At 31.3% G+C, this 9,881-nt stretch overlaps 1 pseudogene; it reads right to left on the reverse strand.

The window, feature by feature from the left end:
* Positions 1-3,066: 3,066 nt before the first annotated feature.
* On the reverse strand, positions 3,067-8,876 carry LOC140833690 (uncharacterized; annotated as a pseudogene).
* Positions 8,877-9,881: the final 1,005 nt, after the last annotated feature.

Genomic DNA, 9,881 nt, shown 5'->3' on the forward strand with positions numbered 1-9,881 from the left:
ACTTTTGAAATTGAATATGTAATGCCCGAGATTGTAGGTTGATAATATGAAATAACGAAATATTGCGTGGATGAGAGACCGCACCTACACTCCAGTTTATACTGCACCTGCGGTCATTTATATTGAATTTCAGAATGTAGGGCCGAACCCACACCGCACCCGCGCCTAGAAATGTACCGCACCTGCGGTAGATGGCCAGTAGGGAGGGAAATTTTATACGAACTAGGACCGCAACAGCGGTGCAGAAGTGACCGCGCTCGCGATCGAAGTTTATGCATTTTTGGATGGCCTGCCGAATCTTGAGCGCAGCCGCGGTTCATGAGCTACCGCACCCGCGGTCATACGTGTTGCTTGAAAAATAATAACATGTGTCCTTGGCCATGCATATAGGTGTGTTGCCCTTCTTCCCTTCCATTTGAGCAGAAGAACCGAGGGAGCATTTCAGAAAAAAAAGAGGGAAGGTGATTTCATCTTAGAAGCAAGATTGTACAACTTTTATCCATCCAAACTTCAATCTAAACATAGATTTGCACTCCTTGCATCAAGGGTGTTGTGACTTTGATTGTTGCACTCCCAAGAGCAGGTTGTCCACAAGTAGTATAATTTGGTGAGTCCGATATCGTATCCACAGGGAAGTTAAGGTAATTACAAGTCCACTACAATGTCTTTTTGTTTTGTTTTTGTTTCTTTTTAATTTTGATTGTTTGAATCTTTAATAGTAAAATTTAATTGTTCAAATTTTAATTTAAGTAGTTGAGATTAAAGGATCCACTCTTGGTATTTTAATAAAATTAACATTAACGAACAATATTGAAATCCACTTAATAAAATAGTTCCAATATATTAAATAATCATATTTATATTATGTTATATATTATTATCTTATAAGTATATAATGTATATTAAAACTTATAAATGTGGTCAAGTATTTATTGTGCTATATATCTTTGTAAACACTAAATCAAGGTTCCCACTTTAAATGGTTGGTAAAACCAAACTAACATTTAAATGGTACCAAGAAATTAATATTATGATATATTTATATATTCAAGTATTTATTGTGCTATATATCTTTGTAAACACTAAATCAAGGTTCCCACTTTAAATGGTTGGTAAAACCAAACTAACATTTAAATGGTACCAAGAAATTAATATTATGATATATTTATATAAAGTAAATCAAGGTTTCCACTTTAAATGGTTGGTAAAACCAAACTAACATTTAAATGTTACCAAGAAATTAATATTATAATATATTCATATATAATAAATCAAGGCATCCACTTTAAATGGTTGGTAATACCAAACTAACATTTAAATGGTTCCAAGAATTTAGTGTAACATATAGCAACAATAAATCAAAACTCCCACTTATAAGTAGGGTATAAAAATACTTAAAGAAATAAATATAACATAAGCAATAAATAATGATTATATAATATAAAACATAGATTCTTACCTTTTAGTAACCTTATTATCATGCCAAGAGTTTCACCTTTTCATCTCAACTTTAGGAAGTTAGCTATTCATTATTCGAAGTGTAAAACTTTGAATATGAAATTATCATGCTAATTATATTTAAATGAAGAAATAAAGGAAAAATATAGAGAGAAATATTATGAACTCAGAGGTTTGTTCATAGAATGAGGGATATCTCAATACAATACAATGCACCCCTATTTATAGCCAAATTTGGGGAGACAACCACAAATAAAATATTATTTTTTACACATAAGTCTTCATTAGTGTTTCAAGATATTATATTATATTACACATCACTTTTGAAAATCTTCTTCTCCGAATTTGCTTCTTCACATAAAAAGAAACATGTGGATAATTGAGTTGTCTAGTTGTGGTATTTTTTTCAAACCATTTGACCAAGTAATTTGAGAGATATGGTCAAAATACTAGAGCATGGTAAAACTACCACTCCTTTGATAACTTTATTTGTTGCTTAATTTGATCCCAATTGTGAGAGAATTTTTATCTCATTCTTGCCATCAATTTTGTAGATATTTAACATCAACTTTCTACAGGTCCAAGAATCATCTTAATCCCATTTGCAACGTCAAGTTTATTCTTGTTTTATCGAACCTGTAAAAATAGTAAAAACTTGTAATTACACAACAACTTATATTTTATACAATTTATTATAAAACATATAATATTTAAACATTTAAAAAACAAAAACTATATATTTATATTATAAAACATTTAATTAATGTACAATTTTTATGTTTATCACACCTCCCAACCAGCTTATTGCTAGTCCCTGGCAATTTAAGCGTTAATAGCAATACAAAACATATTGATTAATTTAAATAGAAATGTAATCAGAACTATCTAAGTGTTTAAATTAAATTTGAAAACTGTCAAAGTTATATCAAGATCATCATAATTATAATTTATGAAATAATTTGAGATGATCAATTCAAAGCTTATTTCAGGTAGTTAAATGTACACGGCCTTCAGAAATTCCTAGTAAGAGTCTCAACTCCATATCCTCACAGGTTAATAAATGTTTCAATTTATGGCAACGATTTCTTCCATTGAGTTGGAATACAGATAAATGCTCAAAAAAATGGTTTACAGAATGCAAACAGACAAATGAGCCAAACTAATCAAAAGATAGAAAATCCATTGATTCAAAATCTAGTTGTTCTTATTATATATTTTTTTCCTGATATATTTTTTTTCTTTTTTTTCCTAACATCATGGAATCAGACTTAGTTTATGCTTCTTGACCACATATTTATTTAATTTGTACAATAAATTTCTCTCTTTCTTTTTTTTTATTTTTTTTATGAGAGATATATGGGTCGTAGCATATAACTTATAAATTACATAGATCTTCAATATCTTTCTTTTTGTATTTTTCTATTTTTTTTCAGGAAATATCAATTTTTTTTTTCAAAATAAGAACTCAAGATCTAAACAATAGACAGTCTCTCTCATGATCAATAAAGGCTCGAAAGTTGTTTTCTCAGTCCTCTCCACTCACTCACAAAATATGTGTGAGTTTAAAATTTTAAGCACTCTTATAAGGTTTATCTTGGGCAATATACTTTAATATCTGATTTTATCACAATGGTTAATCGCTCAAAAAGATTTCATAAATCATATTTTTATATTGATCTGAATATTAAAATTGACTTTTTTTTTCAATTAAAAATTTAAACATTCTTAAATAGATTAATGCATGTTCTAATTTAAATATTTCAAACATGTAATATATGACATTTTTGCAAAAAATACTAAGATACAAACAATAAACATGATTTTATTTTAAAATAATATATATATATATATATATATATATATATTATATTTTTTATTTTTTTAATTTTTTTTATAAGTTTGTCTTCCCCCCAATCAGAATATGACATTGTCCCTAATGTCAAAATAACTATTAATAAAGAGAACATAATGAAATATATATTACCTGAAATTTTATTGAAGATAACAAACTGAAACAAACGCAAACCAATCCACGAATTTTGAATCAATGATCGAACTTCCTTTTCTTACTGCTTGATTGCGACCAATTGATCTTTGTTATCATCGGATCAGGCTTATGAACAAAAGCTTCCAAATCATCAATTAATTGGTCGGCAGTCGAAGCACAGATGATCATCCGTCGTGAATTTTCTGAAATGAAATTTTGTTCCACAGCTTTATCAAGAAATGTCAACAAACTGTCATAATAATTATTGATATTCAACAAGCCCATAGGTTTATTATGGATATTAAGTTGTGCCCAAGAAATAGTGTGAAAAATTTCTTCTAATATACCAAAACCACCTGGTAGTGCGATAAAAGCATCAGAATTTTCAATCATTTGAGCGATTCTTTCATACATAGAAGAAACTTTTAATTCCTCCCCAATCGTAATACCTGTAATATTTCCTTCGTTTTTTTGCATAAGTGTTTTTTCCTAATCCAGGCAAATACCGAATGAGTAATGGTTGTGGAACTTCTCCTCCTAATCAGACCTTAGCTTCTATTACAAAACGAATATCTTTTGGAATTCCTTTTTGCATTAGCAATCTCAATCTTTCACACCTTCCTGCATAAATTTTTCTTAGAACATTTTCAGAAACAGAGGGAAAATATTTACAAATTTTTGAGAGAATTTCATCCATTGAAAAGAAAAGAAATGATTTTTTTTAATTTTTGTATCAGCAATTGTGGGAAACTGATTTAACGAACTATGAGAGTCACGGAGTACCGTTATCCGCCATTTAACCGGAAAATAAAAAGATTAAAGAAACCTGAAATAAAAACAAACAAAATTAAATGCAACATAAAAATTTAAGGATCAAAAAGGGAAATAAACTCTTCTTGAAAGATTTCATTTTCCAAAAATGGTTTAAGCCTTTGTCCATTCACTTTAAAAACATCACCATTTTTAGGATTTTCAATATCCACAGCTCCATAAGGATATACATGCTTTACAACATATGGGCATGTCCATCTTGTTCGTAATTTTCCTGGGAATATGTGAAATCGAGAATTATAAAGCAAAACTTTTTTACCAATCTCAAAAGATTTTCTAAGAATTGTTTTATCATGAAATGACTTGATTTTTGCTTTATAAATCCTTGAATTCTCATACGCGTCATTTATGAGTTCATCAAGTTTATTAAGTTGTAATTTACGCAATTTGTTGGCATCATCCATGCTTGAATTTAAAGTTTTGATCGCCCAATAAGCTTTATGTTCAAATTCCACAGGCAAATGACAATGTTTTCCATTAACCAACCTATAGAGAGACATATTCAATGATGTTTTAAAAGCTGTTCGATATGCCCAAAGTGCATCACTAAGTCGCAGAGACCAATCTTTTCTATTTGAGTTAACAGTTTTTTCCAAAATTTGCTTTATCTCCCTATTAGCTAATTCAACTTGTCCATTTGTTTGAGGATGATAAGGAGTAGTTATTTTATGAGTAATACCATATTTTTTCATTAATGAAGCAAATGGTTTATTAACAAAGTGAGTTCCCCCATCACTTATCATTATGATCATTTGTTCGACATGGAATTGACTCTATCCATTTGGAAACATAATCAACTGCAACTAAAATATACAAGTATCCAAACGATGGTGGAAAAGGTCCCATAAAATCAATTCCCCAACAGTCAAAGATTTCAATTTCAATGATAGGATTCAAAGGCATCATGTTTCTTTTTGAAATCGCACCCAATTTTTTACAATTTTCACAGATCTTGCAGATTTCGTGGGTGTCTTTAAACAAAGTGGGCCAATAAAATCCACACTGCAAGATTTTTGCAGCCGTTTTCTTTGAAGGAAAATGTCCTCCGCATGCTTCTGAATGACAAAATTTAATGACACTACTTACCTCATTGTCGGGTATGCAACGTCGAAAAATTTGATCTGGAAAATACTTGAACAGATACGGATCATCCCAATAAAAGTTTTTTACATCATTCAAAAATTTTCTTTTATCTTGGGAACTCCATTGTGGTGGCATTTTTCATGTCACAAGAAAATTTACTATGTTAGCAAACCAAAGTGTATTAGTAACTGAAAATAGATGTTCATCAGGAAAATTATCGTTAATTGGTGTCATTTCACAAGATGATCCTGTTACTAGTCTCGATAAATGATCGGCTACGACATTCTCGGTTCCTTTTTTATCTTTGATCACAATGTCAAATTCTTGGAGCAACAAAATGCATCGTATCAGTTGTGGCTTTGCATCCTGTTTGGTCAACCAATATCTAATATCAGAATGATCACTAAACACAATAGTCGTTGATCCAATCAAATAAGAACGAAAATTATCTAATGCCAATATTACAGCAAGTAGTTCTTTTTCAGTTTTGGAGTAATTCATTTGAGCATTGTTTAAAGTTCTACTTGCATAATATATCACATAAGGCTTACCGTTTCTTCTTTGACCCAGTACTGCACCGACTGCATAATCACTCGCATCGCACATGATTTCAAATGGTAAAGACCAATCAGGAGGTTGCATGATAGAAGCTGATGTTAAATGTCGAATAAGACATTCTTGAGTCCACTCAAATGCAGTGTCTTTTGTTAAGAGGTTACAAATGGGTATAGAGATTAAACTAAAGTCCTTTATAAACCTCCTATAAAATCCAACATGTCCCAAAAATGAGCGAATTTCTTTAATGGTTTTTGGAGGGGGTAAATTGGCAATGACATCAACTTTTGCTTTATCAACTTCAATTCCATGAGATGACACGACATGTCCCAAAACAATTCCAGAAGTAATCATGTAATGACATTTTTCCCAATTTAAAATAAGACCTTTTTCCTCGCATCTTTTTAAAGCTTTTTCCAAATTTTCAAGACAATTATCAAATGTATTCCCAAAGACAGTTAAATCATCCATGAAAATTTCCAAACAATTTTCAACCATATCGCAAAAAATGCTTAGCATACATCTTTGAAATGTTGGTGGGGCATTGCATATTCCAAATGGCATCCTTCTAAATGCAAATGTTCCAAAAGGACATGTGAATGTAGTTTTATCTTGATCTTCGAGTGCAATGGGAATTTGATAATAACCTGAATATCCATCAAGAAAACAGTAGTATGGATGACCTGCTACTCTTTCTAAAATTTGATCCAAAAAAGGTAATGGAAAATGATCTTTTCTAGTGGAGTCATTTAATTTTCTATAATCAATACACATCCGCCAACTATATGGGACTCGACTTGTTAACAATTCACCTTTATCATTTTTTATCACTGTGATGCCAGATTTTTTTGGAACTACTTGTGTTGGGCTTACCCACTTACTATCAGAAATAGGGCAGATAATCCCAACATCGAGTAGTTTGAGAACTTCAGTTTTACAACATCTTTAATGTGTGGATTTAATCTCCTTTGTGGTTGTTGAGATGCTTTAGCATTTTCTTCTAAGTGAATTTTGTGAGTGCAAATTAGTGGATTAATGCCCTTAAGATCTTTTAGTGTCCAACCAATTGCATTTTTATGTCTTTTAAGCATATCAAATAATTTATCTTCTTGATTACTTGATAGTTTGGAAGAAATTACCACCGGATATATTTCATTTTCTCCTAGAAATGCATACTTCAATTCTTCTGGCAAGGGTTTTAACTCCAATATGGGTGGTTCGTCTTTGTTCTCATATTTTGCCTCAAATTCGTTTTCTGATCCTGGTAACGGGTGATACCTAATAAAATCATCAAGATCAATTTCAATATTTTCTTTAACAGTATCGATTGAACAAATATCTAATTGGTCACGAGTACTCCCTTCTTGAATGTTTTCTTCCACAAGAGTTTCAATAAGATTTTCATCTTCACTTTCATCTCCTTTTTCATGTGGTTGCTTACAAAGATTAAACACACTAAGCTCCAAGGTCATGTTACCAAATGACAACTTCATTATTCCATTCCTGCAATTTATAAGAGCATTAGAAGTTGCTAAAAATGGACGACCCAGAATTACAGGAATTGCATTACAAGCTTCGATAGGTTGTGTATTTAAAACTATGAAATCGACAGGATATACAAAGTTATCAACTTGGACCAATACGTCTTCTACCATACCTCTTGGAACTTTAACAGATCTATCGGCAAGTAAAAGTGTTAACGAAGTAGATTTTAACTCGTATAGATTGAGTTCTTGATAAACTGAATATGGAAGTAAATTCACACTAGCTCCAAGGTCAAGCAATTATTTTTTAATTTTTCGTTCTCCAATAATACAAAAAATAGTAGGACAACCTGGTTCTTTTTATTTCAAAGCATTATTATTTTGAATGATTGCACTTACTTGTTCGGCTAAAAATGCTTTCTTTTTCAAATTCAATTTTCTTTTCACAGTGCACAAGTCTTTCAAAAATTTGGCATATGATGGTACCTGTTTTATTGCATCTAATAAAGGAATATTAACTTTTACTTGTTTAAAAATATCATATATATCAGAATTCAAATTTGATTTTTTTGTATTTTCAATGCATGAGGGAATGGTGGTGACACTGTCTGTTGAACCTCTTCTTCGCAAGTTATGGGTTCCACTTCCTTACCCTTTGGAGTTGATTTATCATCATCTTCACAAGGTTCAAGAATGGATTTTTCCACTACCTTACCACTTCGAAGGGTAATAACAGATTTTACCTGATCCATCGGTTGAGTTCCAGAAGTTCCATTTTGTGAATGATGATCCTTGGGATTAGGCAGAGGTTGTGAAGGAAATTTAACTTTTTCATGAACATTAAGTGCAGATGCAAATTTAGCAAGAGTATCTTTCAAATCTGTCATGGTTTGAGCAGTTTGAGTATTGATAGACTCTTGCTTTGTAATGAAAGAATTCAATAAATCTTCCAAATTCCTTTTAGGTGTAGGAACATAAGGTGCATAATTTTGAAATTTTGGTTGCGGAAATTGTGCAGCATTATCATTCCTCCAACTAAAATTTGGATGATTTCGCTAACCTGGATTGTAATTTTGAGAAAATGGTTCAAAATTTGGCCTTTTGAAATTGTTCAAAACACTGGCTTGTTCATGGAGACATTCTTTAAAAGAGGGCAAAGTGGGACAATCTTTTGTAAAATGATCACTTGTATCACAGATGTGACACACAATTTCTTGAACAGATTTTAATTGACCATTCTTTTTCAATTCAAGTGCCTCAACTTTTCTTGCCAAAGAGGTAAATCTAGCTTGAAGATCATGTTCATCTTTAAGAGTGTACATACCTCCACCAGATTTAGGAGATTGAATCTTGTTTGATGGTTCGATTGTACATATAGTGTCCCAATTTTGAGCATTTTCAGCTAATGAATCGAGATACTCAATTGCCTTGTTTGAATCTTTATCTTCAAATGTTCCATTACACATAAAGTCAACCATTTGCCTATCTTTAGGCGTTAAGCCTTCATAAAATTGAGAAACAACCCTCCAAATTTCAAAACCATGATGTGAACAAAGATTAAGTAATTCTTTGTATCTATCCCAACACTGATAAAAAGTTTGTCCTTGTTTTTGAGTGAAAGTGATGATTTGCCTTTTGAAAAAAATTGTTTTATGAGATGGAAAAAACTTTTTCAAAAATTGTTGTTGCAATTCATCCCAAGTTCGAATGGATCCCGACATAAGATTTTGTAGCCAAGTTTTCGTTTTATCTTTTAAAGAAAAAGGAAAAAGCTTAAGTCGAATGGTGTTCATGCTACAATTTAGATCATTATATGTGTTGCACACTTCTTCAAACTATCGTAAATGCATGTATGGATTTTCAGAACCTAAGCCATGAAAGTTGGGTAAAAGTTGGATAATATTAGGCTTAAAATTGAAATGAGATGCATCAGGGGGAAAAACTATACATGAAGGTGCACTAGTACGTGTAGGTTTCATGTGATCTCTAAGTATTCTTCGTCTATCATGATCATGTTGAGATTGAATTTCATCTTCATTTTCTTTGATGGGTTCTTCCGCCATGTTTTGTAAAAATAAAGGGTTATTTCTAATGAGTCGACCACTAAGTGTACGTGACCAAATGCTCATGTAAATGCAAATGAAAAAGAATAAAAACACACAAAAGCAATAAAAATTCAAATAAAGAAAAATAAACTATAAAGAAATTAAATAGACTTGAAATTAAATTATGCTTTCCCGGCAACGGCGCCAAAAACTTGTTGCGACTTTGATTGTTGCACTCTCAAGAGCAGGTTGTCCACAAGTAGTTAATTCGGTGAGTCCGATATCGTATCCACAGGGAAGCTAAGGTAATTACAAGTCCACTACAATGTCTTTTTGTTTTGTTTTGTTTCTTTTTAATTTTAATTGTTTGAATCTTTAATTGGTAAATTTTAATTGTTCAAATTTTAATTTAAGTAGTTGAGATTAAAGGATCCACTC

The sequence above is a fragment of the Primulina eburnea genome, chromosome 6 (assembly GCF_022965805.1).
Source record: "Primulina eburnea isolate SZY01 chromosome 6, ASM2296580v1, whole genome shotgun sequence".
In the NCBI taxonomy this organism is placed as follows: Eukaryota; Viridiplantae; Streptophyta; class Magnoliopsida; order Lamiales; family Gesneriaceae; genus Primulina; species Primulina eburnea.